Raw genomic sequence first — 23,517 nt, 5'->3', positions numbered from 1 at the left:
CTCTCTGCCCCTCCCCCCATTCACACTCTGTCTCTGTCTCTCAAAAATAAATAAATGTTTAAAAAAAAATACTTTTCCAAAGGGTAAATAAGAGAAAGGAAGAGAAAAGTCAAATATGAGTGTTAAGAAATGTCATGTTCAGATCTCCTGGGAATTGTGGATGTCTGAGGAAATTTCATAAGGAAATGCCGTTAAGAATCCCTAATAGGGACACACCAAGGTATAGAGAGCTAATTCCCTAGAAGGTCTACCGTCTATCCATGAAAGGCAAACTAGACCTAAATTCTAAGGGGGCACAGACTCTGAAAACGAGACATTTCCTACAAGGGAGCCTTGAAGGTTAGTAAAGCACAAATTTAGCCACTCTTGGTCATCGTGATGGCAATATTTTCTCCTAAGCGTTCCTTTTCATCAAGTAGGCAACATTCAATTATGCATGCAAATGGCAGAGAAAGCAGGGAAAAGGCAGTCCAAAGCAGTGATTGATCAAAACCGTATTATCTGGCTTTCACCTGCTTCATATTATTCTTTTTTACAATGCATTTTCTTCCCTCATTATTTATTTTTGCTTGGGCTAATTTTAAAATGAGTTTTTATTCCCCAGGTACTTCGGTCAGTGTTTGGCCCAGAATGAAAAACACACCCCTTATAATCCGCGGAGGATGTAATCCACGGCATTAATAACTGGTGAGCTGAATGCATTTGCCTACTCCATTTCCCTCCTCTATCCCTAAAGGAAACGAGGAATATAAATATACCTACTTTACAGAATAGATGAGTTTTTAAAGGTTTGGCTACAAAAGGAAATTTTTGGGTAACAGAATTAGATTTTGCCATGGACATTCATCAGAAAAGTAAAGCTGTGTACCGGATAAACAGTCTTGTTCGAGGGGATAATGGGAACCATACTTAAAAGATAATAAGGCTTTAAAGATCACACATTTGAAGGAAAGGTGGTCAAGGCTACCCGTTGGGGTGTGGCTACCATTATACCATCCACGCTAAGTCAGAAGAGAAATACAGTGTGGTTGGTACAGACTCCTTAGTTAGCACAAGGACTCCTCTGCCCCCACCCCCAACCCTACAGTTTCAGGCACCTTTAAGGAATGTTTGGCTCATTTTTGCCATCGTTTTGGGTAAGGTTGTCACACAAGTATGTGGGACCCCTTCTCTCTACCATCCTTGACAAAGTGTGCATACATTTAGAATGAGCGGCTATCTTCTGTGCATTTGACTTCAACTCAGATACATGGATGTATTCCATAATCATTCACTGTGAGGAACTGAACAGAGGCTGCAAGTGATTTGGAAAGGCTGGCGCCCAGGTGCATATGAGGGAGCAGATGACACGGTCTGCCAGGTTTGAGGCTTGGATATTTATTTATCCTGAGGGCGGTGAGGGGCTTCTGGAGGTAGTAAACAGGTGACTACAGCAGTAGTGCCTCTCTTCTTTATCTGGTGTAACTGAACTTTTCCTCATTAAATGAACGCGTGGCATTAAGAGATTCCTGTAAAGAAGCAGCAGACAAGCAGTCGAGAGAATGGTGGGGCCAGATCGTCTACTCTTGGCCTGAGCTCTCAGCCACATTTTGGGGTAAAAACAAAATGGATATACTTAGTTCTGACAAGAAGACAAAATAATTAAGATTTATCAAGACACTTTGAAATACGGGTTAGTAACATTAACTACAGGGTACGATCCATAGGCTTATATTGTGTTTTCATGAAATGAGGTATCTTTTTGGCCAAGTCTGCCATGAAAATCTAATGGGGAGAGGGGTCAAAAGGTACACACTTCAGTTATGAAATAAATAAGTCCTGGGGATAGAATGTATAGCAGTATGGTGACTATAGTTAATAATAATGTATTGTATATTTGAAAGTTACTAGGATCTTAGAAATTCAATTGCAAGAAAAAAATGTGTAACTGTGTGTGATGATGGATGTTAACCAGACTTACTGTGTTGATCGCTTCAAAATATGTATGAATATCGAATCATTATGTTGTACACCTGAAACTAATACAATGTTATATGTCAATTATACCTCAATTTAAAAAAAAAATCTAGTGGGGAAATAAACCAGGCATAGAACTCCAACTCTGAATTATTGCACCATGAGTTGTTTGTTTGCTTTTTAATGAAGTATATCCAACTACGTTGCTCTCACTAAATGTATCGTTATGAATGATAATATTAAGAGTATAAAGAGTTTTTATGCCATTGATAAAGTAAGATAATTTTAGAAGTATTTTACCTCATCTTTGTTTTTTTTCCAGTTACTGTGGCTGTAGAACACATCGCTCCCAAACTTAGCAGTTTAGAGCACTGACAGTAGTGATCCCACTTACCATTTTACAATGTGGGCAGAGCTCAGCAGGGATAGCTGGTCTCTGTTCCACATGGTGTCACCTGGGTCGGTTCAAAGGCTGGGACCTGCATCATCCCCTCAGGGAGTTGATGGGGACTGTCACCTCCTGTTTGCCTGGGCCATCTACTCTTCTGTTTCAGCTCAGGGCCCCCCAAGGCACACATCCCAAGAGAGAAAGAGCCAAGCAGAATGGTATCTCCTTTTATGACCCTGTCTAGCTGGGGTAGCCACAGACTTGCACCCAGGTTCAAAGGGAGGGAACACAGACATCACCCCTCAACGAAGGAGTGTCAGAAAGAATAGGTGGAAACAGAGGATGTTGATAATAGCCATCTATGGGAAATCCGGTTTTCCAATTGGTCATTTTTATTATCTTGCTGTGTTTTATGTGCTTTACACAACACGTCAGTATATGTTCACATTTCACCCGTAACCATGTATATATTTATGAAATTGTCCACATGTTTTATAAATTAGGGCACATGGTAAAAATCATTTGAAAACCCCTAATTAGAGGATTGAAGGCAAATAAAACATTGTGTATTTGCATAGCATGGCAGGCACTCAGCATATTTTAGCTTTTGGGTTCTTCCTCATTGGCCTTCAGATTAGCAGAAAGTTTAGTACCCTGTAAAAGCAGTGCTACTAGGATTCCTCACCTTAATTAATCTCTCTTTCCCCTATATTCTGATGGTATACTACACCTTTGGTGCCACATTTCTCACATTTTTTTTTTCTCATTCAAGTTATGTATGTAGATATATAAGACCAAGTCTTACTCAGCTCTGTGTACCCAGCAGCTACTAGGATGCTCTGTACATGGTGCGTGTCCCCTCCTCAAATACCAAGTAGAATGGAGTTGCCAGAGATTTAGGACCTTTCCTCCAGGGAGGAAGGTGGTGGTAGGAGGGCTAATTAGCTTAGGAGAGAAGGGAGAAGGGATGTCTGATGTCTGTTCCTCTGACCAACAGCTCTCGCTATCATGTCCTATATGTCTTCCAAGCCAACTCTGAGGGCCATAATAGTGGGGCAGAGGAGAATGACTAGGCCCTTAATCCAAAGAACAGTAAATATCTACTTTTCACCTTTGGCACAGTTGCTGAGGTCTCTGATCCCGTAGCTCATGGCGAATGGAAATAGGTACAGATTATCAGTCATGACATGTGTCACTGACTGAATAAAACTTTGAGCCAATTGATTCTTGGTTTCCTCATCTGTAAAGGGGTGGAGTCGTTTTCATAAGTTCTCAGGTGCCCCACAGCCCAAAAAAGTTGTGGTTCTTCAAACCCTTGAGGTATGGTTCTGTGTGGGTGGTCATGATGGGGAAGTAAAGGTGCTGATCCTGAATCCTGGTCAAGGCATGGTGCTGTTCTGCAGGCTTGTGGCTTAATGAAAACCATTGAAAATACAGATTATTCCCCAGTGCCTAGCATAGTACCTGGCCCAACGTAAGTGCTGGAATATTTATTGAGTATGATATAATAAAGAACACAGCTGGTCTTTGTCCCTGGTTCCTGGCACAGAGTTTCAAAAATCCTTGGAATTTCCCATGTGATAGTAGAGTCTTTTATTATCCTAAGAGCCCCTTTGACCATACCTGAGTTTATGCTAATGAGGTGACTCTTGACGGGCCTTAAATAATTTCAAGGGAGGGACTGGTTATGTCAGAAAAACCAAGACATGGTTATGATTAGAGTATGGAACTTTCTTTCAACCCCACCCCCTGACCTCTGGGGCGAGGAGCAGGGCTGGAGATCAAGTTCACTCAAGCGGCCTGTGATTTAATCAGTGGTGATAGTACAGTGAAACCCCAGACAAAAACTGAAAACCGGCGCTGAGGAGAGCTTCCTGGTTGGTGAAGAAGTGGATGTGCTGAGAGGGTCACATGCCCAGAGAGAGCAAAGAAGTTCTGTGCCTTTCCCGCAAGAACTTACCTATGTACCTTCAGTGTTTGGCGGTTTCAGAACTGTAGCCTTCAGTCATTCTAGTGAATTGTCAAACCTGAAGAGGGGCTGGGACATTGGAACCCCTGAATTTGTAGCCAAGTCACACACAAGTACAGGTATCTGGGGATCCCCCTTGCAACTGGCATCTGAAATAAGGGCTATCTTGGGGACCTTGCTCTTTATCTCGTGGGATCTGGTACTACGAGTAGTTAGAATAAAAGGACTTTACCCTTAACTTCTTGGGTCTGTGCTAACTCTGAGTAGTTAGTGTCAGAATTGAATGGAATCATAGGACACCCAGTTAGTGTCAGAGAATTGGTGTTGGAACATAGTAGGTATTTGTATCAGTGATAATAATGACGTTAGTGAGCACTTACTCTGTTCCAGGCGCTCTTCCGAGTGCTTTACATATGTTACCTCATATGACCCTCATGACAAAATGGTGAGACAGAAGACATTATTATCCCCATTTACATGTAGGAAACTGAGGCACAGAGGTGGTAAGTAATTTCAGTGTCACACAGATGGTAAATAGCAAAATTGGGACTTAAGCCCAAGCAATTTGGATTCAGAGCCCACGTCCTAAACCCCCTCCCCCCCCACGGTCTCACTGTTCAGCTCTCTTTTCTACACCCTCAGGCAGCTAGCTGATGCAAAACTAAAAGACTTGAAGATGTTGGGCATGTCTGATGGCCAATATTCAGAAACATGGAAAGGATTTCTTTTAAGACACTTTATAAAAGAGGCTGTGATGTAGTTGCCGGTTCCCTGAGAATTGAAATGATGCCACATGCCTCATCTCAACTCAGATATTAAGTGTGAAATTCCTCAGACCCTATTAATCAAAGCAGTCACCAGAATCAATATTCATTAAACAGCCATGTGCATGAACAAAAGTTAATCACAAAGAAGGCATAGACACTGCTCCCAAGTTGGCTCTACCCAAAAGGGAAGATATCACTAATGGAGACAAACCTTCCTTCCTGTCTTGGGTAAATAGAGGGTAGAAGGGACTCCCACTTATCCGGATGGATTTGAAGCACTCCACATCTGCCCCTGTGCCCTCCTCATATCTCTTCATATGTAAAGTATTTTCTATTCGGAGGACAGAGCAAGACTAGATTAATAGCAGGGCTGGTGACCCCTATCTGTAAAGGGCCTTGGCCTCTCATAAAAATACTTAATAGAGTTCTTTCCCTTTAATTGCATGCCACAATCTTTGGGGGCCCATCCATCTCTACGGCTGCTCCAGGCACTGGCCTCCCTTTGTATGGTGGTTCTGCCTAAGTGTGGAATCAGCTGATGAGGCCAGGGGTCCCAAGGCAGTACACCATCTGGTCAAGGTCATGGGTGGCAGATTACCAATTAGGAAGCATGGCAGGGAGGATGTTGTGTGGCTTGGGGCCAGGAATAGATGGTGGATCAGCCATTAGTAAGGGAACCGGTGTAGATGTTGCAACAGATTAATACACAAATCTTTGCTCCCAGGGGATCCTGCATGAAATCTTAGATTTGGTCACTAGGAGCTTTTAGAGGTGGATAATGAAGCAACTTTATTAAAAGATGAGCACGCGCTTAGAGCAGTGAGTCTCAAATTTTAATGTGCAAATGAATCACCTGGGTGTTTTGTTAAAATATATTTTCTGATTCAATGGGTCTGAGATGGGCCTGAGATTTTGCATTTATAAAACACAAGAGATGTTGGTGCTCTGGGCCAGGGACCACTCTTTGAGTAGCAAGGTCTTAGAATACATCTTACCTGCTTCTCTCTTCTCTTCAGAATACCTCTTCTGCAGTAATCAACATCATTGGAACCTGGTTTCCATAGATGTGCCTTCTACCCAACTCCTTAGATTAAATGAGGTCCCTCTCATATGTTATGTTGAATAAGAAAGACCTGGTTTCTACACTTTATTTTTTCTTTTACTTCTCATTTTCATTTTAATTATACAAATAATGTGTGAATATATCTGGAATATTTTAGCCAGCTCAAATGTCATTTAATCTGAGAACCCTTTTAAGACTAAGAACCATGATACCATTATTATTCTCAATAAAGGTAATAATAATTCTTTAATACCATCTCATCTCTAATTCATGTTTAATTTCAGGTAATTTTCCCCCAAATGTCCTTTTATGGTTTGAATAAAGATCTAAATGATCTCTACAAAATTACATTTGGTTGGTTTGTATCTTAAATTTCAATTTATCTTCATTTCTAACAGCTCTTATTATTAACCAATTATTAGTATTAATAATAACAATTATTATTATTATTTTGGGATTCATCCCATTTATTTGTTGAAGAGACTAGATTATTTGCACTGTACAACTTCCTTCGTTCTGAATTTGTCTGATTGCATCCTCTTGGTGTCATTTAACCTGTTCCTTTAACCCCTGTATTTCCTGTTATTGGGTAAAGCTGACTTAATTAGATTCAGTACTTTTTTTTTTTTTTGCCAGTAATACTCCATAAGTGGTGCTATGTGCTTTCTACTCTGTCACGTTGGGAGGAACGTATGACAGATTGTTTCACTTTTTGAGATGTTAGGATTGATTGGCCACTGGGTTCAGATGATGTTAACTTGACTGCTGTGAAGTCCACCATCAACCTTTTGTGCCTGGTGTTAGCCTTCATTGATAACACTTGTCTGCACTCTGTGCTTCCCTATCACACCACTTTATTTATCAGTTTTCTCTGCTTTATGGTGGATCCGTTCAAGGCAGAATTATGTCTCTCTCTTTAGCCCCTAACCAAGTACCTGGCATATAGTGGGTACCCAATAAATAATTATTGACTTTGTGAATTCTGCCTCTAACATCTCCTGAGATCAGTGCATGCCTGCCAGAGATCGGCTCTCAGGTTACATCCTTTCTAGAAGGTATGCAGGACTTTTAAAGGCTTCATAATATCAAAGGCATTCCTTATAGCAAGGCTGCCACTTTTGAGTTTGATGTCATGTCAGAGAAAAGGTATTTAAGACATCACTGGAGTTCTCAGGCCCCCTGGTGCCACAGAGGACATAAGGAGAGAAAAGGAAGAGTCTTTGTCAATCTTTGAGTCAAGAAACGGGTTTGGGGGTCAGACATATGGTCACAGGCAGAGACTTCCTGAGGGGCACAGAGAAGGGCTTGCTTCGGGAGAGAACCGAGGGATATTCCAGGCAGCAGTTTCTTACGTGACTGTGTGCTCATTTGAAGCATGATAACCTCTTTTCAGAGTGGAGGAATCACTGATGCTCTCATTGAACTTTTTTCTCTTTCTTCAGAATGTCTTTGAATTCAACAGCTTTTGTGTGGAACAGTTCCTCCAAACTGTTCAACTTGTGCAGTGATAGATGACCTTTGAGCTTTTTTAGTACATTTGGTTTTTTCTTTAAACTTTTAATGTTTATTTATTTTTAAGAGACACAGAGAAACAGAGCACAAGTGGGGGAAGGACAGAGAGAGAAGGAGACACAGAATCCTAAGCAGGCTCCAAGCTCTGAGCTGTCAGCACAAAGCCCGACGCAGGGCTCGAACTCACAAAGAGCAAGATCATGACCTGAGCCGAAGTCGGACGCTTAACCGACTGAGCCACCCAGGCGCCCCATTCTTTAGTACATTTGTGACAGGGAATAAGGGGTGGGGGTTTGCTAAAATATCCTAGCTGAGGGGGCAACATCTTAGCTTTTGGAGACTGAAGGGGAAACCACAGCATGTCCAGTAGGAGGAGCCCTTATCAATGAAGATGCCACGGTATTTTAAGTTGAAGAGGAAATGCCGAAAGAAGGTCGAAGATGGGCAGTGGTTCGATTTAGAACGTTCAACTTTCCGATGGGGCAAAAGCAATATGCATTCAGTAGAAATTATACTTTGGACTTTGAATTTTGATCTTCTCTTGGGTTAGGGATATGCGGTAGGATGCTGGAGCTCTCAGTCGGCCACATGATCACGAGGGTGAACACCCATTGCACTGATAGCCATTCTGCATGCAGCCATTCTGTTTTTCACTTTCAGTTCAGTAGTTAGTAAATTACATGAGATACTCAATACTTCATTATAAAATACACTTTATGTTAGGTGATGTTGCCCCACTGTAGGCTAATGTAAATGTTCTGAGCATGTTTCAGGGAGGCTGGGCTAAGCTATGATGTCCAGCAGGTAGGTAGGTTAGGTATATTAAATGCATTTTTTGATTTAATGATATTTTCACTTTATGATGGGGTTTATCTCAATTTAAACCCCCTTGTAAGTCGAGGAAGGTCTGTATCAGCTGAGGTCCTGAAGTCACCGCCTAAAAGAAATATGTGAGATTAAAAGAGAAATGCTAACGTCCCAGGTTCCTCCCCTGTTTCTCTCTCTCTCTCTGATTCACAAGTTTTAAACTTTAAATGAGTGGTTCTCAACTGGGGATAATTTTGTCCCCCCCCCCCAAGGGTCAGTTATCAATGTTGGTGACATTTTTGGTGATGAGGACTGTGGAGTTGCTACTTGCATCTGAAGCCTACAGGCTGGGGACACCACTAAGCACGCTACCATGCACAGGACAGCCCCACAGCATAGTAGTATCTCGTCCAAAATGTCAGTAATGTTGAGGTTGAGAAACCCCTGCCTTAAAGCAGTCTTTTGTCTGTTCACCAGTTGTCCCTTTCAATGGTACAAACTCTCCGGCTCTTCAGTTTAGTGTCTTCTAACTGAATTCCTAAATTCCCACTCTCAAATTCCTTGGAGTCTTTCTTCAGAGTTATCCAAGGACTAGTTCTGGAATCTTCAAAGTCAGGTGTCCCAAAATGTGTTTCTCTTTTACTAGCCAAATCTCTGCCCCTCATGCCCATCCCAAAGTACTGTGTTCCTCTTTTTGTGTGTTTTTTTAAAACTCTGTTTTTCATACCTCATATTGTTTTAGGAAATAGAGAACAGAAATATAGAGAGCAACTAACGAAACAAATGAAAACATCTCTGGTTTGGGCGCCTGGGTGGTTCAGTTGGTTAAGCGTCCAACTTTGGCTCAGATCGTGATCTTGTGGTCCGTGAGTTTGAGCCCCATGTCGGTCTCTGTGCTGACAGCTCAGAGCCTGTAGCCTGCTTGGGTTCTGTGTCTCTCTCTCTCTCCCCCTTACCTGCTCACCCTCTGTCTCTCTTTCTCTCAAAACATTAAAGCAAGCAAGCAAGCATCTCTGGTTAAAATATATATTCTTTCTGAATACTCCCTATGTTCTCTATATCAGAGTTAAGGAAGGTCCCCCTAAGGTCCAGTTAATCAGGGCCTTTGGGGGACCACTTGTATTCAAAATTAAGAGATTAATACTTGACAGGAAAGGCTAGGGCGTTTTAACCTTTGCTGAATTGAAGAGCAAAAAGCTATGGCATCTCTAGCATCACTGAGTTACCTTAAATATTTTGATGAAGGTAGTTGAAGACCCAAGTGATAAAGTTGGGAGACTTACGGAAACTCTCAAGTTTCTAGCTCTTTTCCTTTAAATAAAGGGTTGTTTCTAGAATCTCTTCCAGCTTCAGACTTGGAGTCATTGTCAACTCTTAGGAACAGGGGGCTAGACTGAAAGTAGTCAGAAGAGACACAAGCTAAGAGGGCAGGACTAGTTGGAAATAACTTCTAAGCAGATTGCAGTGGAAGAGGAGATGGTAACAGAAGGCATACTTTCCTCCTTTATGTCCTTCTCTGGAGATTGTTGTCTTTTCTTATTCAGGATCCTGGTCATACACGGAATGTGAGATCTTGAAAACACCTTAATAGCCTGCAGTGGAGTGCAGTGTATCTCCTGACTCAAGTCCCCACCCTCACCTAGTAATGTTTCCTGTACTGAGAATGCTGGAAAAATTCCTAACCTTCCCTCAACAGCTGGGGTCTGGCATCCACCTTACGTGCACCAGCAGGATTTGGATTGTGGAAGTGAGGGAGGGGCTGTCGTCTTGCTCCAGTGGTTGTTGTTGCTGAGCAAGGTCAAGGACAGAGGGAAGGCCTGCAGCAGTGTCATTCTCTAGCTTCCTGACGTAGAAAGGTGGTTTGGAGGAAGTAGCAGAGGATGTAGACCCTTGGTTAGCAGGCATGGAAGTACGGACTTGAACTCTATAGTTCTAGTGCGGGCTTTCCAGAACCCAGCCTAGAATCCAGTCCTCTAGCCCTTCCAATAACTTGCTACCACTGCGTTTCTTGTATTAAGTTCCTTTCTGCTTACAGTACCCATATTTCTGCTGTCCACATTGAGCCGTGCCTCATACAAGGTCATAAACAGGTGAAGAACCTCCTGTCTTGCTTCCCACTGATCTAGGTGCAGTGCTGAGGGCCCCGGTGTACTGGAGAGAGGGAGATAATGAAGAGGAAGCTAAACCAGGACGTGGCAGGGCCTGGGGAGATGCAGAGTGGCTTTACAAATGTGTATAGGGATGTATTCTGAAAAGTCATTCATTTAACTGAAATATTGTAAAAAAGTTCCTGATGCCTAGGCTTGGAGTTGAAGCCAAGAATGGGTTTGGACTGCAAGTTGAGCAGATATACCTATTGGTCCAGATCCTTTTCTGGATAAATGTGAAGAGGAGGTGGGTGCCACTCATTCACAACATCTCACGTTCTGTCAACAAACCGAACAAGGGGTAAAGTGAAGAGGAAGGTTGCACACAGAAAGCTTGTATTCACATCAACTCGAACCTCAGATTTCCTGGCTGTAGATCATACACATTGCTGAGAAGCTTAATTTCCCTGTTGTATCACAGCATGTTATCCGAATAACCTATAAATTTACACCATAGTGATGTATTATGTTTCTAGGGCACACTGTAGATTCTCACATCTGTTGTTCAGGGCAAATTCTCTTTTACAGAATCTGGAAATTGCTGGCAGTTTTGACACAACTATCTGGCAAAAGAAACAAACTGGAGGGGCAGAGGGAGGATATTACACTTTTTGCAAAAGCTGAAAACAAAAAGGTAAAATGCTTTGTTGGATAATAGAGGTCAGAACCAAAGCAAGCTCCTAGAGGCCACAAGGAGAACAGCAGAGCGACCCTGAATTCTGGAGAAGCTGGAAAATATTCTCCCAGCATTCCAGGTGTCCTTGTGCCCTCTGTGTGGTACACAAAGTATTCCACTTAGGTTGTTTTTGCAGGACGTGACTCTAAAGTTGCCTCCTCTGGGGTGAAATACTGGGTTTTGGGCTGTGTGCTTTTCTGCTGTCACCCCTTGGTGGGATGTGTCAGGGGTACCCAAGACCAGCCTCAGGCTCTGTGGTTTGTTAGAGGAACTCCCAGCATTCAGGAAAGCTCTTATACTTGTGGTTAGAGTGTATTACAGTAAAAGGATGCAGATTAAAATCAGCAAAGGAAAAAGGCATATGGGGCAAAGTCCAGGAGAAACCAGGTGCAAGCTTCCAGATGTCCAGTCCCAGTAGAGCTGATGGGATGTGCTTAATTCTTCTGGTAGCAGTGTGTCAGAACATATGCGAAGTGTTGCCAACCAAGGAAGTGCACCCCAGCCTTGGTATCCAGGGTTTTTATTGGGGAGAGGGGTCTGTCATGCAGGCATGCTGTGCTGTGTGGCTGACCTCAGCTACTCAGACTCCATCCCCAGAGCAAAATAGGTGTTCACCACAAATCACATTGTTAGCATAAACTATCTGAACAAACTGCTAACATATGGCCCAAGACTTCGGGCATACAGAAACACTCTTATCAGGCAGAATATTCCAGAGACTCTAGAGCTCATCTCCCAGGAGCTGGCCAGGGGCCATGCCTAAATCAGGTGTTTCTTGGGAATATGCAGAGTTTGAGAGACTCAATCCTCCTGAACTAACCTTTTCCTGCATGTGGAGAGGGTTATACCCTCCCTTGGCTGGTGGCTCCAGGACTGAAGCCTCACTCCATAGATACTTAGCACTCCCCCAAAAGCAGTGGTTTGGGAACCACAGGTATCCACACAGGCTATGTGCATTGAGCATAAGGATTGACTGGTATCCACCTACCTGCAGAGAGCCATTTAGAGTGGAAAGCCTGCTGGTGGAGGAAGCTGAGGACATGAGTCATCCTTGAGGGTGCCCCAGCCCTTTGCTCCCATCTGGAATACTTACTAGGAGTCCCTATGTTACCCGTAAACATTTTTCCAGATCCTTTTCCCACTCCTTGGCCTCTCTGTTGTCCCAAATGTGTACCAGTAGCCTCCTCCCTCACCTTCTGGCCCCCTGTCTCTTCCTCTCTGCAGCCCGAGAGAGCTTTATTAAATATAAGTCTGCCCTTCAGTGACTACCCATGTCTTGACTCTGAGTAGAATGTTCTCTTTCCCCTACTTTCCAGCCTCTGCCTCCTGTGCCTCTCGTCTCTGCCTTTGGCAACCCAAGTTGCTTCTGGTCCTCAGTTCAGAGTTCATCATTTCTCAGGCAGGCCTGTGCATTTGCACCAGCCCTACTGTCTGGAACACTGCTGTCTTCTCACTTCCCCACCTGAGCCCAGCCACCCTTCTACTCCTTCCAGATTGAGCCTACATATCACCTCTGAAAGTCTTCTTCAGTTCCCCCTTCACCCCCACAAGCCAGGTTAGCTGCCCTCCCCTGTTTGCTTGTCTGCCTCCCCTTCTAGACTGTTCTCACTGAGGGCAAAGATGGCGTCTTGTTAATTTTTTTATTCTGACTACCCAGCACCCTCCCTACCACATAGTAGGTGCTCAGTAATGGCATAATATATGAATAAGTGAGCGACTGGACTAATAACTGAGTGAATAGATGTGAGCGCGAACCCAACTTGAGCCAGACACACCTTGCCCGCCCTGTGAGAAGTCGATCTACCGTGTAGGCAGTTTCATGCACCAGCCAGAAACATCGACTTTGCGTGCATGCGTGTCTCGGCGCTGCCCCTTAGTAGCTGTGTGAGCTCAGGCCGGTTACCTAATCTCTCTGAATCTGTTTCATTATAGTAAAGCAATATAGTGATACTTTGAACATTAAGTGACCTGAGGCCTGTGAAGCGCCCAGTACGGGGCCTGCCACATAGTTAGTGCTTCATATAGGGAGGGCTTTTATTGCTCCCAGTTCATTTGCTTCCATGTCCCATCTGGTCTCCCACCTGGACCAAGTGGAAGAGCCCTCATTGCTATAAATTTCCTGAATTTCCAAGTCTCATGGTCAGCGGGTGGGAAAGTGTCTTGTTCTCCTGAGACTGGGATGTTAGTGGAGAGGTAGGGGAGCTAAGTCTTGAGACTGCTGGCGTTGTTTACCTGGAGCCTTTCCTTCTAGATCTGGTCACTGGTGCCCTTGACTCCAGAAGCTAATCGACCACCAGGTCCTCTGATTCTACCTGCTCAGAATTCTAATGCCAATTGTCATTGCTGCTGCCCGTAGGCTTGAGCTCAGGCCCTTCTCCCTGAGCCCTAGTCCATTGAAATCATGTCCTCTCCTATTGCCTCTCCCCTAACCATTCTGCCCCTGACCCATCCCCAAACTGCTGTCCCAGTTCACCGTCCTCAGGGGGCCATCATGAAGGCTAAGTAGGTGAATGCCTCAGAAGTGTTTAGTGGGATGCCTGGATCACAGTGAGTACTCCATAAAGGGTCAGTATTATTAGATCTGATACTATCATTCCTCTGCTTAAAAGCCTCCACTGGTTCCCCACTGTTTACAGAATGAGCTCCACGTTCCTGAGCACAGCATTCAAGGCCCTCAGTGATCAGAACTCCACCTACCCTAACCCTTTTCAGCTTTGTCCTTGTCTTACACCACTGCTGCCCTATGGAATACCTTTTCCTATTTGGCCTGTCGAAACCTGCCCACTGAGGCCCAGTGCAGATACAATTTCCATGAAGCATTTCCTGATTCACTTGGTTGTAATTAATCATCTTTTCTTTTGGACTCCCATAGGGTGTAATTTATATTTCCACTCTACTCCTTTTGGCTCTGTGTTTGCTTTGGTTAATCTGTCACCAGATTTCTTTCTTCCATTCAACTAGAGGATAAACCCACAAACAAATTGTTAGCTGAATTGTTGACTGTAGGAGATGTTGGCACCTGGCGGTAGAAAATACCTGGGTGGGGACAGAGCACGTGTGGGAAACAGCTGCAGGAGAGGCTGTTGGAGTTGAATTGAGAGAAGGTGTGTGGGGGCAATACGCCAGGGCAGCTTGTCAGGGAGACCATGCTGGCTTTCTAGGCGCTGGAGATACATGGCAGCCAATGGTCCTGGGAAGGCGTCTGCTCTTTAGAGAAGATGTGGACCTCATCTGAGTGGAGTCAGATTAAAGATTAGCCAGCTCCACCACTCCATGGGCCGTGCTGCCTCAGAGACACAAGACCGTGGTGGCACTCCCTCCTCTCACTAAGGGGTCACAGAGTTGAACACAGGCTCCAACCCCACAGTTGGCCGGCAGGCAGGCGAAGGACAGAGTGAGAGGGAGGGAAACCCCTCTCTATGCACTCAATGTCTGGGGGTGCGGCGGGTGTTTCCACCTGCACATGGCTTTGAAGGGAGTCCTCTGGGCCTGTGACGGGCAAGAGAGGCTAAGTCTTGGGGCAAAGGAAAAACGTGTCCAACTCATCCTCTGTCACAATTCTGCCTCAGACACAAAGCTCCTCCCTCTTTCTTGCTGGCTTTTCTCTTGTTAATTCCTTCTCTCCTCTTCTTCCTCGGGTGTCTGAGTCACCTTAGGCCACCTTGTCTTTGCTAATTGTCCCAGTGCCCAGACAGCAGCTTCCTCGTTCCAGGCTAATGTTCACAAACATAACTTATTTTTCTAGAGTAAGTATGTGGTAATCCCCGATGACAAGTATCAGGAAAGCCACATAAGTGGTGTTTCTATCACACAGGATTTAGGAATGAAGGATCAGAGACGTGACTGTCCTGATACTGACTGTGTCTACACTCTCCCATCACAGTTGGGGTGGTAATGCAAAATGCACCATTTTCTTACTTTGGCTTTGGTCGACCTCCATAGGAAATTATCACTATTTTACTTGATTAGCTTTTGATGGACCACTTTTCTGGAGAGCTAACATGTAAGGTGCCCCATGAGGCCCAGGGAGGGGTTTGGATTGCAGAATATTTCTCTGTTCATGAAAGAGGGCTGTCCTGTGGCACTCTCCAACTTTCTTTGCTTTTATCCCATAACACCAAGCACACCTCATAATTCTTTATCTCGTAGGTTCACCACAGGAGATGTGGTGGCCAGCAGACCTGAGAATCCAGCCTACTCAATAATCATATTTCTCATGGTAAATCTAAAACTTGGAATGTGCCTTGGGAGAGAAAGGAGAGAAATGACAGGAGACTGGAGATAGGACTACATACTCGTCTCCTGTTCCCTGGTCCCACCCTCTACCCATCAGTTCACACGTATTCTTATCTAAATGAATAAATGGAGAGCCCTAAAGAGTAAAGGTAAAAGCACAAAAGAGCAACCATTGGCCAGACAGGAGCAGGTGGAGTGGGGAGAAGCTTTGCTGAGAAACCATGGAAGGATTTGAGGCAGGTTGTTGATGGAGCCTGAGGCTTCTTGAGGCCCTAACTGGGGGAGTCCCATCCCTTACTCCATCGTCTACCACTGCCTGTGATTAGAGATTGAACTCAGACAGCCCACTTCAGTAATTTATAGTCTACTTCCTGTTCCCTAGTATGCATGAGTAATCAAATCAATTAACCCCTGGATTTTAATAAAAAGAAAAGAAGTCCCTCTTGGGGCACAGGGATCAGATGGAAAACACAGAAAGACAGCTATAATCTAGTTATTCTTTCCTCACCCCTGGTGTGGCATGCTGCCGCCATGGTTGGGGGTTGTTGCTCGTGAAGTGGTGAGCAACTTTCCATCTGCTGTGCAGGGGGAAAACCTCCAAACTAGAGCTGGGTCTGTAGGTGTCTGATGAAAGGAAGGCAGCAACCCAAGTTTGAGAGCTCAGATTGTTTAGGGTGTCTTCCTTTCCATAGCTGTCCATTAAATACTCCTATTCCCATCGTCCTCCAAATCATCAGTATCACTGGTAGATCTTCCCTGTTAACTCCTGTTAAGGTGGACAGTGCCTTAGCTCTATACACCTTATTGACCCTTCTTCCCTCCTACAACATAGTAACATTACTATGGTTTAATTTCTCTAACTTCCGGAAAAATATGTACACCCCTTTTTCTTGTTTTGTCATTTCTGATTTCTTCATGAAGGCTAATAAAAGCCCTACACTTCCTTCTGCTCTTCCTCACCGTTATATCCCTCAACTATAATCAGCCATGCTTTTTCTTTTGCATTTCCAAAATTGGCAACATTCTGTTTCGTAACTGTTATGATGTCTGCCATAATTTGTCTATAGCTTTATTCTGTAAGGTAAAAATCAATAAACCAAATAGACCTGAATCCGTGAAAAAAATATATGTTCTTGAACAGGAGGCCTCAATATCATAACGATGTTTTCTTCCTAAGTTAGTTTATAGATTTAATGCAATAATAAAAATACCATCAGACTTTTTTTTTACAGAGCTAGATAAATTGATTATAGAGTCCACTTCGAGGGAAAAAAGCAATAGCAGTTAGAAAAACCAAGAACAGTGGGGCCAGATTGAGGGCCTAAATCTACTAGATATTAAAAGCACATCACAAAGCTTCTCTAAGCCTTAATAAAAACAGGATAGTATTTGCCCATGAATAGAACGAAGAAGAAAAGATTTTATAAAATACAGTAATATTCAATTGCATTTGGAAATTTAGTATATGATTAAGGAGAAATTCTATTAGGGGCACACACATTTAGGATTATGTCTTCTCGGTAAATTAACCTTCTTAACTTTATGAAGTATCCCTCTTTATCTCTGGTAATAGTTCTTGTCTTAAATTCTACTCTGTCTGAAATTAATATAGTTACATCAGATTTCTTGTGGTCGCTGTTTGCATAGTATATCTTTTTCCATCCTTTTGCTTTTAACCTTTTGGGACCTTGAATTTAAAGTGCATCTGTCTTTGAACTTGTCATTATTTGAGCTAGGAGGGGGTTGGGGTTGGCTGCAATTTCAGATATTTTCACCTTTAGATTCTATTCTGATAAGTTTCCAGAATGCGGTCATTGTGAAAATGCACAGAACTGGAGGATTTCTCTGCCTACCAGCCTGTCCTTCACTGGAAAAAACTTGGGGAAAAATCCCACTTCCAGGAATCTGCCTGGAATAAATAGTAAATATGCACTGGCAGAAATACCAAATGACACACGCACAAAATTATATATTTACTATATAAAAAACTAAAAGCAACCTTAATGTCCATCAGCAGGGAACTATCCTATAAACTATGAAACATCTGTACAAAAGAATATTGTGCAGCTACAAAGTGGCATTATCTAGGAATGGAATGATTGAGTTATATGCTTAAGTGTGTTTAGTTTTTGAAGAAACCAACAAGGTTAAAGTCCACACAAATACTGGTACATGAATGTTCATGGCAGCTTTATGTGTAATAGCCCAAATCCGGACATAACCCAAATATCCATAAGCAGGTGAATGAGTAAATAATGTGATTTATCCATTCACACTGGAATACTTTGGAATCCATTCACAAAAGGAATACTACTCAGCAATAAATAGCAACAAACTACTTACTGATAATAGCAACCACATGGGTGAATGGTTAAAATCGTTGTGCAGGGTGAAAGAAGCCAATGGAAAAAAATACATATTATATTATTCCATTTATATAAAATTCTAGAAAATGAGATCTGATCTGTAGTGACAGGAAGTGAATCAGAAATTGGTTGGGTACAAGGGTCACAGAGGGATAAATGACACAGAGGCACAGGGACACTTACGAGAGCAGGAAAAGTGTTTGTTAGCTTGACTGGGGTGCATTACATATGTAAAAATGGATAAAAGTTTGTATTTTAGGGGCTCCTGAGTGGCTCAGTCAGTTGAGCATATGACTCTAGATTTCCACTAGGTCATGATCCCAGGGTCATGGGGTCAGGCCCTACATCAGGGCTTAAGATTCTCCCTCTCTCGCTCTCTCTCTCTCTGTCTCTCTCCCCCACTCGTGCTTTTTCTCTCAAATTAAAAAATAAATTAAAAAATAAACATTTGCCATTTATTATTATCTTTTAACTATACCTTTAAAATTTTTTCTTCAAAAGGAACGTGAATATTTCTATGTTTTCCTATGGAGTGATGTCCAGGATACATTAAATGAAAACACAATATGAAAAGAAGTACATCTAGTATGCCACCATTTAAGAAATTGAAAGATATGGTATCTATCTGAAAGATATGGTATCTATCTGTATTTATATGTTTATTTGCTTACATAAAAAAGTAAAGGATAAACTGTAAAAGCAAGTTTTCTATAGGGAGAGGAAGGGAGTATAGTAAGAGGTGGTGATGGAAATATAAGGTCAATTCTTTACATATATCTAATTCTATAAGTAAAGCTATTGAAACATGTAAATAGTCTACATAATTCTAAAACAAAATTAAATTTACAGAAGCAATTCTGGAAAATTGAAAGCAAAACGAAGCAAGTTATCCCAAATATAAACCCAGTTGGTGGGTGGTATTACCACGCAGAGAAAAACTACTTTAAGTAACTTTAACCATAAATATGATTATGTATCTCTAGTGGTATATACCTTAAGAAAAAAAGAATTGCCAAAAAAATTCTTAGAATGTTTCAGTTATATTTTTCATAGTAGTTTTGTTTCTGCTATTCTGTATTGTGTTTTTAATGTAGGATAAAGCAAATAAGTAATTATATTTTTGTCATTGAGAACTGGTATATTCAGCCTAGAAGAAGGAGATATAAAATTAAAAAGGGCAACGAAAAGCCCTATATAGTCTTGAATTTCAGTTGGAAGTAATGACTTATCCTAAAGCAAAACAAGCAAACAAAAATATTTTCTAGCTCTTTAAACTGCAGGAGTGTGGTAACAATGACCTGGCCAGTAGTAATGAGAATCCCTATACCCAGACTGTGATCTTATAAGCACCACCGGGCACTAAATAGAACTATAGCATCTTGGAGGAAAGACTGGTTTAAGAGCTGGGGAAAGATACGTATACAATGTTGCTAGAACATTCTGCCAGGTCAGAAGCAAGAATATTGTGAAATATACTGAGGTCATGTCAAAAGCATATAGAAGCCAACCTGAAAAGGCTCTCATTGGTCAAGGATGGGGCAGTGTATTTTTTTTTTAATTTTTTTTTTAACATTTATTTATTTTTGAGACAGAGAGAGACAGAGCATAAACAGGGGAGGGGCAGAGAGAGAGGGAGACACAGAATCTGAAACAGGTTCCAGGCTCTGAGCTGTCAGCACAGAGCCCAATGCGGGGCTCGAACCCACGGACCGTGAGATCATGACCTGAGCCGAAGTCGGACACTTAACTGACCAAGCCACCCAGGCGCCCCCAGTGTGAGTATTAATAAGGATAATAACTGCAAGCAATGGAAACACATCAACTACTTTAGATCCATGATTTCATAAACATATTTTTACAACACAATAAAAATTCTTATTAGTCATCTTGGTAGGATGCTAGAGAATTAACTTGTTAATAAAAATGGGTAAGTAAAGTGAAAGAAACAACAATTTATCCTATCTTTCCTATCTGAGCTATGCTTCAGGTTAATCAAATGGTTGATGACAGGAAGTTTATCTCTACAGAAGTGTCTCAAATAATAAATGAAGAATGACAGAAGTAGAAGACCCAACGAACAATGGCTAATTAATGACCATCAAAGACTGCTAATATCACAAAAAGAGACCAGCTAACCTCCTAAAGGAAGTATACACCACTGCCTAAAGAGCAGGCTAGCCAAAAATTCAAACCTGAATCTGGCCAAACTTCTGGATCTACTTCTAATTTATAGAAAATGCAAAAGATGAATGATAACAAATGGAGATTAATTAGAAAAATCCAGATTGCAAGAAACTCATTGAGAAAAACAATTTGGTTTCTATAAAAAATAAATAAAAATAAATGCAAGAATAGAGGGAAATCCTACAAATTAAGGAGACTTGAGGGACATATCAACCAATGTTTAAAGCTCATTTGAAAGAATTATTATTTAAAAGTAAAAACTGAACTATTTATGGATGTAATGATATAATGACTTGGCTATATTTCCAAACAATATAGGAGGTGGGGAGAGGAAGAAAATATCAATGAGATAAAATTTGCCATGAGGTGGATCACCGTTAAAGCTGGGTGATGATAGGGGCGCCTGGGTGGCGCAGTCGGTTAAGCGTCCGACTTCAGCCAGGTCACGATCTCGCGGTCCGTGAGTTCGAGCCCCACGTCAGGCTCTGGGCTGATGGCTCGGAGCCTGGAGCCTGTTTCCGATTCTGTGTCTCCCTCTCTCTCTGCCCCTCCCCCGTTCATGCTCTGTCTCTCTCTGTCCCAAAAATAAATAAAAAACGTTGAAAAAAAAAAAATTAAAAAAAAAAAAAAAAGCTGGGTGATGATAGAGGCTCATTGTTCTACACACTATTTTTGTGTATGTTCTGAATTTTTCATAATAAAAAATGAAAAACAAACTGCAAATAACACATTTTATGACCATGAAAATATTAATCCCAGCAAAGTTGAATAGTGTGCTATGGTTTCAGAGGCCCAGTCTGTGTGTCTCTCAAATGTTTCTCATGCCAAACAAATGTAATAGATAAAAACATAAATAAACAAACATAGATACTCTTTTTCTTACAGTATACTAATTATTAATTTTTTGGGGTTACATTTTAATGTTTTATATTTGGGCCATGTCTTTCTTAACACATTTCACCTTTCAGAATAGATCCCAGATTTGTTCTTAAAGTCCACTGACTTCTTGATTGTATTTGGGCTGGTTGCCTCATATTTGAACTTGGACATTTTAATGAAGCTTTGTATTTTTTCTGACATTTCTAATGACCCTTCTAATTGCTTTAGCATAGCCTCAAGTTTGTTTTTCCTCAGATATCAAGTGTATGGTGTCTCTTTTATAATCAAAGGCATCCCTCTTGATATCTTCTAACTTTCTGCTCCAAACTGGATTATTTATTTGCTTTCAGGGTTAGCTGTACCATTAACCATTGTCATCTGGACTTGGCTGCTTTGCTGTCCTCAGTAGGACCTCTTCTTTGTTTTATATTATCTTTTTTGGTTGAAGCTCTCACTTTTCCTGCAGTTATGTATTCAAATAATTCACTTAGAAAGGATATGTGGAAGGCAAGCTTTCTGAGGTCTTGCATGTTTAAAAAAGATTATATTATGTCTGTACACTTGATTGATAACTTGGTTGGATATAAAATTCCAATTTCAAAATCTTTTTTTCGTCAAGTCTTTGAGAGTATTGCTTTACTTTCTTTTGACATAATATAGTTTCTTTTTTAAAAAATTTTTAAAAATTTACACCCAAATTAGCATATAGTGCAACAATGATTTCAGGAGTAGATTCCTTAATGCCCCTTACCCGTTTAGACCATCCCCCCCTGCCACAACCCTCCAGTAACCCTCAGTTTGTTCCCCATATTTATGAGTCGCTTCTGTTTTGTCCCCCTCCCCGTTTTTATATAATTTTTGTTTCCCTTAGCTTATGTTCATCTGTTTTGTCCCTTAAAGTCCTCATAGGAGTGAAGTCATACGATTTTTGTGTTTCTCTGACTAATTTCACTTAGCACACCCTCCAATTCCATCCACGTAGTTGTAAATGGCAAAATTTCATTCATTTTGATTGCCGAGTAATACTCCATTGCATATATATACCACATCTTCTTTATCCATTCATCCATCGATGGACATTTGGGCTCTTTCCATACTTCGGCTATTGTTGATAGTGCTGCTATAAACATGGGGGTGCGTGTGTCCCTTCAAAAGAGCACACCCGTATCCCGTGGATAATGCCTAGTAGTGCAATTGCTGGGTCGTAGGGTAGTTCTAGTTTTAGCTTTTTGAGGAAACTCCATATTGTTTTCCAGAGTGGCTGCACCAGCTTGCATTCCCAATTATATTTTCTTTTGACACAATATAAATCTTATTCTTTTATAGGACATCTTTTTTATTCCTGAAAACTCTTAGGAGTTCTTCTATATCTTTGAAGATCTAAAATTTCCCAGTGATGCCTTAGATGTGGTGTTTCTGCATTTATCCTGCTCAACACTGATAATATAATAATCACAGTGAAATAAAATTTACTCATTATATGTTGAGGATTGTTGGAAGTGCTTTATATGTATTATCACATTCAGCAACCCTGTGAGGTAGGTATGATTGTTTCTCCCACTTTACGTATGAGAAAACTGAAACAAAGAGAGGCTATATGACAAGGCCTTTTTAATTCAAATAATGTTGTATACTTTCATCTATGGAAAATTTTATTGTATTACTTCTTTATAATCCCCCCCTTTCATTTATTTCATTTTTTCTTCTGGAATTACTATTTTAGATCTCCTGAAATGAACCTCCATATTATTTATTTTTTCTCTTATATTTTCCTTATTTTTGTTCAATGTCATAAAAGATGGCCTTGTTTTTATTCCCTAATCCTTCTATTTTTTTTCCTTTAGGAAATACATTGTTTTATCCCCCAAAATTATGCTGTTCTCTGGTTTTCCTGTGAATACCTTTATTAGTATAATCTCTCAGAGATACTCCTCAGGGCATTTTTAAAGTTATTATTATTTTCTTAATTATCTTTGTTAATTCTGATGTCAAATTTATTTATCTTAGTGTTTCTCTTTTATGCTGTAGCTGTCCTTCAAATGTCTGGTGGTATTTGGTTATTTGTACATATTTTTAAATGAGGAAGTAAAAAGGTTAACCATGAGCTCTATATAGGTGGGTGATACTTGCTGATCGTTGGACTATTTCAAAGTTAAGTGGTGAGAATTTCATATTATATGAAATTTGGACTATTTGGCCCCATAAATGCCAAAACAAAAAAGAGTTTACTTGGGCTCTTAGCACCCATGTGAGGTAGTTCTTTTCTAAAGAAATTGAGAAGAATCCTATTTTTTCCTAAAAGTGCATGTCTAGCTGCCTTTTCCCATGGTGGTAGGAGTGAAGCTGGGAATGGCAGGCAAGTTCATTTGTTCCACATTTAAATCTTTAATCACTTTCTCAATGTTTGACTTCACTTCTCACTCCCAACCCTCATTATGTCTGCTATTCACAACTTGAAACCTTCAGAACTTGCTGGACACATCTCTGACGAAGTCTGCTCAGCACATAGTTTAATTAGGCTAGGGTTTCCCCAGTTCTGCTCATCTGTCAGCATGCCTCCACCTTCT

The 23,517-nt window shown here is 41.4% G+C and overlaps 1 long non-coding RNA gene across 1 annotated transcript in view; it reads left to right on the top strand.

Annotated features, from left to right (window-relative positions):
- The first annotated feature begins 603 nt into the window (after positions 1-603).
- LOC125913297 (uncharacterized) overlaps positions 604-23,517 on the top strand; it is a 76,336-nt gene continuing 53,422 nt past the window's right edge. The window contains exon 1 of the long non-coding RNA XR_007454971.1: positions 604-687. This is a non-coding gene — a long non-coding RNA (uncharacterized LOC125913297). The remainder of the gene's footprint in view (positions 688-23,517) is intronic.

This window comes from Panthera uncia, assembly GCF_023721935.1.
Source record: "Panthera uncia isolate 11264 chromosome C1 unlocalized genomic scaffold, Puncia_PCG_1.0 HiC_scaffold_4, whole genome shotgun sequence".
Taxonomy (NCBI): domain Eukaryota; kingdom Metazoa; phylum Chordata; class Mammalia; order Carnivora; family Felidae; genus Panthera; species Panthera uncia.
This window is presented reverse-complemented; position numbering and strand designations above follow the sequence as displayed.